The sequence below is a fragment of the Penaeus monodon genome, chromosome 9 (genome assembly GCF_015228065.2).
Source record: "Penaeus monodon isolate SGIC_2016 chromosome 9, NSTDA_Pmon_1, whole genome shotgun sequence".
NCBI lineage: Eukaryota > Metazoa > Arthropoda > Malacostraca > Decapoda > Penaeidae > Penaeus > Penaeus monodon.
In genome coordinates, this window is record NC_051394.1 from 28,537,348 (window position 1) to 28,544,847 (window position 7,500).

Here is a 7,500-nt window from a genome sequence, read left to right on the forward strand (position 1 = left end):
TTCAACCGCGATCGTGGACGAGACTACGCGCCCCAGTACCGTCACACCTACAGCCGCTGCCGTTCCCCGACTCCAGGTAGCTACTGTTTCTACCATTCCCGATTTGCCAGCAGGGCGCGTCGGTGCAAAACCCCTTGCTCGTGGCCGCGAAACGGACACCGCGGGAACTAGTAGCGCCGATCTCTCGCGGCCCCAGACGGCGCCTACTCTACGTCCGCGACAACAATTCCCACCTGCGGTTCTTGGTGGACACAGGAGCGGAAGTCAGTCTTCTTCCCGCATCCTCCAAAGACAAACAATCGCCTGCTTCTCGCACATTGGAGGCTGCCAACTGTTCGCCCATCAACGTATACGGTGAGCGCTCATTGACCCTCCTTTTCAGCGGCGCTCCGCACTCGAAGCTGACATGGGTTTTCCTTGTCGCCGACGTACAGCAGCCGATCCTCGGAGCTGATTTCCTGGCTCACCACGGATTCACGGTGGACCTTAGGCGGGAGTGCCTTGTGCACCAGTCAGGGACCCGCACCTACGCCTCGTCGGCCCTGGTACGTGTCCCCCGGATATACACTGTACTGCCCAACCAGTGCCCTTACAGAGCAGTGCTGCGCGAGTTTCCAGCGCTGACCAAGCCCATCAACGTGGCAACGACACCACCACACACCGTCAAGCACCACATCGTCACGACTGGACCCCCGGTCTTTTCCCGCTGCAGGCCACTCGCACCAGATCGCTTCCGCATCGCAAAGGCAGAGTTCGAGCACATGCGAGAGCTCGGCATCATACGCCCTTCCAGCAGCCAGTGGGCATCTCCCCTGCACCTTGTTCGTAAGAAGGATGGCGACTGGCGTCCCTGTGGGGATTATCGTCACCTCAACACAGCCACCGCACCGGACCGCTACCCCCTCCCGCACCTCCACTCCTTCACACGGGAGCTCTCGGGATGCACGATTTTCTCTAAAATCGACCTCGTCAGAGCGTACCACCAAATCCCCATCGCCGAGGAGGACATCCTGAAGACAGCTGTGACCACGCCCTTCGGCCTGTACGAATTCCTGCGAATGCCGTTCGGACTCCGCAACGCCGCCCAGACCTTCCAGCGCTTCATGGACGATGTCACCCGCGGCCTACAGGGTGTCTTCGTCTACATCGACGATATACTCATCGCCAGCAGCAACAGTGAGGAACACCAGCAGCACCTCCGGGTCCTCTTTGACCGCTTGCAGGGAGCCGGAGTCATCATCAACCCTGGCAAGAGTCTTTTCGGAGTCCCCTCTCTCACCTTTCTAGGTCACACGATTACCGCCGACGGTATTACCCCAGCTCAGGAGAAGGTCAGTAGTATCAGGCAATTCCCTAAGCCAACAATGAAGACACAGCTTCGGAAGTACCTCGGCATGATTAACTTCTTCAGGAGGTTCATCCCGAAGTGTGCACTTCTTCTGGCACCTCTGCAACGTCTCCTCGCTCCATCCCGGTCGGGACGCGGAAGAGACGTTACTTGGATCTCTGAGGCGATCGAAGCTTTCGAGGCTAGCAAGGACGCCTTAGCCTCGGCGACCCTCCTCAACCACCCGCAGCAGGGAGCAAGGCTCAATATAGCCGTCGACGCCTCGGACACCGCTATGGGAGCAGTCTTGCAACAAGATTCAGGTAACGGTTGGCAACCCCTGGCTTTCTTTTCACGGACTCTCAGCCCACAACAAAATAGGTACAGTGCTTTCGGCAAGGAGCTCCTTGCGGTGTACACGGCCATCAAACACTTCCGGACATATGTCGAGGGGAAGGACTTCCACATCTTGACGGACCACAATCCCCTCACCTTCGCCCTGCACAACAGGAGTCGCCGTCAGTCCCCGCGTGAAGAGAGGCACCTGGATTTCGTTGCCCAGTTCACCACTGACATACAACACATCCGGGGCACCAACAACCAGGCTGCAGACGCCCTATCCAGAGTCTCGATATCCATGGTAAGTGCGAGCAGCACCCCGATCAACCTTCAACTAGAGCAGGTGCAGCTTCAGGGCTCCCGGGACACCATCCTCTGCAACATCTCGCTGGGCAGACCCCGTCCTTACATCCCTCCGTCACTCCGTCGACAGTTTTTCAAAGCTTACCACGCACATAGGGGACTCCGCGCAACACAGGACCTCATCCGCAGCAAAGTCGTCTGGCCCGGCATCAATAGAGACGTCCGGCAGTGGTGTCGCACCTGCATCGAATGTCAACGCAGTAAGGTTCACCGACACACTAAGTCTCCCCCACAGGTGTTCCTTGTACCAGACGGCCGCTTCGAGCATGTACACCTCGACGCAGTCGGTCCCCTACCAGCAGACCAAGGTTACAGCTACGTCCTGACGATGATTGACCGGTTTACCAGGTGGCCTGAGGCCACACCTATCCAGGACACAACTGCCGCCACCATTGCCAAGACCTTTATCAGCACCTGGATATCTCGCTACGGGACTCCAGCGACGGTCACGACCGACAGAGGTCCTCAGTTCGAATCCGAGCTCTGGAGGCAGCTGATGATCCTTCTCGGCTCGAAGCGCATCCGGACCACAGCATACCATCCCAGCGCCAATGGCATGGTGGAGCGCCTACACCGCCACTTGAAGGAGGCCCTCACGGCTTCTTCTCCCGCCCGACACTGGGTGGACCAGTTACCCTTGGCACTCCTACACATACGGACCTCTTTCAAGCAGGATCTTCGGTGCGCCGCAGCAGAGATGGTCTACGGAACCACCATAGCTCTCCCTGCTGACTTTCTAGTCAGCTCCGGAGATCAGGACCCGGGAGCATTCGGCAAGCAGCTTCGCGACCGCATGGCCCGCGTCCGCTCTCGTCCTACGAGACCATCACGGCAACGAGACATCTGCTTGCCCCGCGACCTCCAAGACTGCTCACATGTCTTCTTAAGACGACCCACCAAGCCTCCCCTCTGCCCACCCTATGAGGGGCCCTTTCCGGTCATCAAGTGGGATAGTAAAACCATCACCATCCGGCGACCACGAGGAGACGACACCGTCAGCATCGACCGTGCGAAGCCTGCGCATCTCCAGGAGCAATGCACGATTTCGAAGGTTCGTTTCGCGACCGCTACACTGGAAGGGGAGTGCTGTGGTGACCAACGTGCGACGAGTGTCCGCGCTCGGTAGAGTCAGGTCCAGGCGGTTTGGCGAACCGACTCCCGCCAATCACCGCGCAGCTCATCGGACCTGACTCGAGAGTACACATCGCGGCTGGCATATTTAAGCCGCCGAGTCCAAAAGAAACTCACTCACTCATCGGCTAGGCTCTCACCCGAACGCTAGCTGTACACTCTAAAATAAAGAGTAATTTGACTTCTTGTGCGTTTGCCTACAACCACACCAGCCCTAACCATCCCGTAATTGATGTATTGTGTTAGTATTTTTCTGTCTATTATCATTTTTATCCTCAGATCGCACAATTTAGCATATATCATTTCTCTCAGAACAAATGAGTACCTTCGAGTTTAATTAATTATTGTTATGTTTGGCTGCTCTCATCATATTATTCATGTTTATTTGTGTCGAATTAATGAAATTATCTTTTTTTTTCTCTTATATATTATTCCTATTAGTAAACACTTCATTACTTCTTGCGTATTGTTATATTCTGTGCATACACTATATCGTTATTTATATCACTGTTTCTTCATACTTGCCGTGCTAATCTGTCGCTCGTCCACGCATAGATTTCGATCACCTGACTATCCTCTTATTTACCTACCTGCCCACTTTACTCGGAATTCACTTTAAAATTGCGTAGTTTACTATGTGCCATCCCTATGACTAATAACTGAACCCAAATCTCTTTTACGACGTCATCTCGAAGTTCAATATCTTATCCTCAGTAATGCAGGAGTTTCTGCTTCTTTAGTTTAAGGTTTGGTGAATATGTACTGATGGTAGTGTCTCCAGTTACAAATAATGGCAACACATTGGAGACACCATGCTTTATATAGGCTTACTCAGTTACAGTCACCGCAAGTTAATTTTAAGCCCGGCTCATGGCCGTAAACGAAGGAATCCTGCGCCCGCCGCACACTTACGCTCAAACGATTGAATCGCCGAGACGCGCACTGTTAAAATTAAGTTCAGGCCCAGCTGCCTATGTGTTCGAAGCATATATACTTGCCTATTTACCACAAAGATATGGAATTCTTATTCAATTATTTTTTTCTCTTCAATATGATGGTACCTTATTGGACTCGTACTCTTGACCATCCTAGTAATTAACACCTTACTTGACATGCCTTTCTTGTGACAAACTGTTCTTATTATGCTCTCTTATTTCTTGCAATTTTGATAAGATGAATGACAAGCATATCCTCCTCCTTAGCCCTTTTACTGGCCTGGTACACCTGGTAAACCTCTGCCACACCCGTTACCCTGGCACGCGACGACCCCAGCGATCCTCAGATCACCAGGAACCATCTGTAAATACCAAACAGAACCTCTACTGCATCGTTTCAAGCGTTACAGTCGCCTCGAGGACGAGCCTTGCGCGTGGCCGAGCGATGTCAACAATGCGTAGCAAGACCGGATGTACACTGAACCGAGTCCTGACCCGCCGTTGTGCCTAGCCACAGCAGTAACCCGCCTGGGCGGGGCGCGAACCGCCGACCCCTCGGATGAGAGGCCGACACGTTATCACTGTACTAGCTCGGAGGCTGAGCCTTGGTAACAGCGCCGCCTAATGTATACCTTTGAGAGAATTCAAGGTGGTCAGCCCTCTCTACCCCGTGATTAGCTAATCCGCGCCGCGCGCGGGTGAGCTGGCAGAGCTGATGGTCGCTCTCTTTGCCATTGATGTTTTTGTGCTGTGCAGCGTGGATTAGCCAATCATTTGGGGATTCTAAGGGTGACTTCTGATTTTACTGATTGATTTTTTTCTTTTCTAGCCTTTAAGAACTTAAAATTAAAACATGGTCATGGTCACAGTTCAGGGTCGGTGTGTGTATGTGTGCGGTCTCATTATATTATCTATAACCCAGTCTGTTACATTCTTTGTCCATCTGTTGTCCTGTCTCCGATGTATGTGACCTGCCCATTGCCATTTTTTCTTTTTGATGCTCACAAGTATATCTTCTACTTTTGTCTGTTCCCTGATCTATGTCGCCATCATCCGGTCTCTTAGGCTAATTCCCAGCATCAATCTCTCTATCCTTCTCTGGGCACTTATTAGTTTCCTCACCAGTAATTTGGTTGTAGTCCATGTTTTTGATCCATAGGTCATAACTGGTAGGACACATTGGTTAAAGACTTTTCTTTTTAAGCATAATGGGAAGGAGCCTCTTAGTATGCTACTGTGTCTGCCAAAGGCGCTCCATCCTAGACTGATGTGATGCTTAATTTCCTCTTCGCTAGATGTGTTTGCCTGTACGAGTTGTCCTAGGTATATATACTTCTCCACTACCTCTAGTGCTTCGCCTTGTACTTGTATCTGTTCAAACTGAACTCTACTGTTGAACATGATCTTAGTCTTTTTTCTTGTTCATCCGAAGTTCGATTTTCAGACTTTCTCTATTCAGATCATTTATTAATTGCTGCATTTCATTTGCAGATTCACTCAGGAGAACAATATCATCTGCAAATCTTAGATTGTTTAGATATTCGTCTCCTATCTTGATAACCTTTCCATTCCACTCTACCTTTTTAATATTTCCTCAAGACAAGCTGTAAACAATTTTGGTGAGATGGTATCGCCCCGTCTAACACCCTTTTTAACTGATATTTTGTCGGTTTCCGTGTGGAGCTTGATGTTGCTGTCCATCTTGTATATATTTTCCCAGTTTTTTTACAATATACCCCCTCAAACCCCCTGTTTTCGGATAGCTTCTAGTATGCTGGTGTCTCTACAGAGTCGAATGCCTTTTCGTAATCATGAATGCCATACACAGTGGTTTCCTATATTCGTTTGTTTTTGTGAATAATTTGTAAGTAGTTGAAAGGGGGCCCTTATAGGTCGGTAATTTTTTAGATCCTTTCTAATCTCCCTTTTTATGTATCAAAATAATTGTTGCATTTTTCCAGGCTTTCGGATTTTTCCCCGTTGTAAGGCATTTTGTTAAAAAGATTGCTAGTTTCACTTTTCCCAAATTTTCTCCTGCATCTATTATAAGGTCTATACTAATTCCATTTTCCCCCCGATGTTTCCCTCTCTTCATGCCTTTAAGCGCTCTTTTTATTTCTTCTGTTGTGATATTAGGTACTTCACTAGTTAACACATTCGTTTTCTATCCATGGCTGTTCATTGAGTTGTATAGACCCCTTTAAAAAGTCCTCCACTACTCTTATGATTTCCTTCTTATATATGTCATTTCTCCATCTGGTTTCTTTATTGTATACATTTAAATTTCTTTATTAATTATTTGAGTAATGAATTCCGTACTTTTCCCCTCTTCTTTTTATTTATAGTCTTTGTTAGTAGGGCTAATTCTATTTTGTCCCTGTTTGACGATATTTTCACGACCCTACGTTTTTGCATAAGCTCTTTAGTTTCTCCTGAGAACTTGCTGGAGCTTTGCTTGACGTTCTTACTGCTTACTTCTAGTGCAGCTTCCTTTATTATGTCATTGAACTGTTTTTTGATTTGATTAATGTTGAGATCTTCTCGCTAAAAATTAATATCTGTTTTGAATTTAAGGTTAAACACTGTTGCTCTGGTCTTTAAAAATTAGCTAAATTTGGCTGTGGTTTTCATATGAGTTTACCCTTTTCCCCTTTCTGAGGTGTAATTTTAATTTGGCCTCTGACCATTCTATGGTCGCTGCCAACATTACTTTTTTAGTAACTTCCATATTCTTTACTATATTGCGCCTAATGAAATTATGAAGTCAATTCGTTTTTGATGTCAGATGGCGACTTCCATGTCTTAGTCTTTTTTTGAAGAATATATTCATGTTTTTGAGTGTTTGAGCCTCTGCAAATTAAACTAGCATTTGTCCCCTCTCATTCCTAGTACCTATTCCATGATTCCCTATTGCAGTTTCTCCTACTGTCTTTTACCTTTTTTGACATTAAAATCCCCCAATATTATTGTGAAATGGGTTTTTACTCTCTCACTGGCTAAATGAACATCATAGAAGCTCTCTATCTTTTCATCACTGTGGGCTCCCGGTTTGAGCATAGACTTAAACCATCTTTAAGTTGTACTTATTATTAGTTTTATTGTTACTGAGCCCCTCTTTCGCTTATACTATAGAATTCCACGATATTCTTTTCTAATCTAAGAAACCTACCCTAATTCCTGCTTGCAACCTGGGGTTTATCTCTCCAATGAGCATGTGTCCATCATTTAGTATCTTCTGTTCTTCGCCTAGTCTTCTAACCTCACAGAGTCTACAATATCCCATTTGATGAAAGAGAGTTCCTCAGGTAATGCTAGGAAGTCGGATTCCGTTCTCATTGTCCTTGATTTTATGTGCATCACGTGGGGCGGCCCGTTGTTGACCTGGTATTCTTAACACCTCTGCTC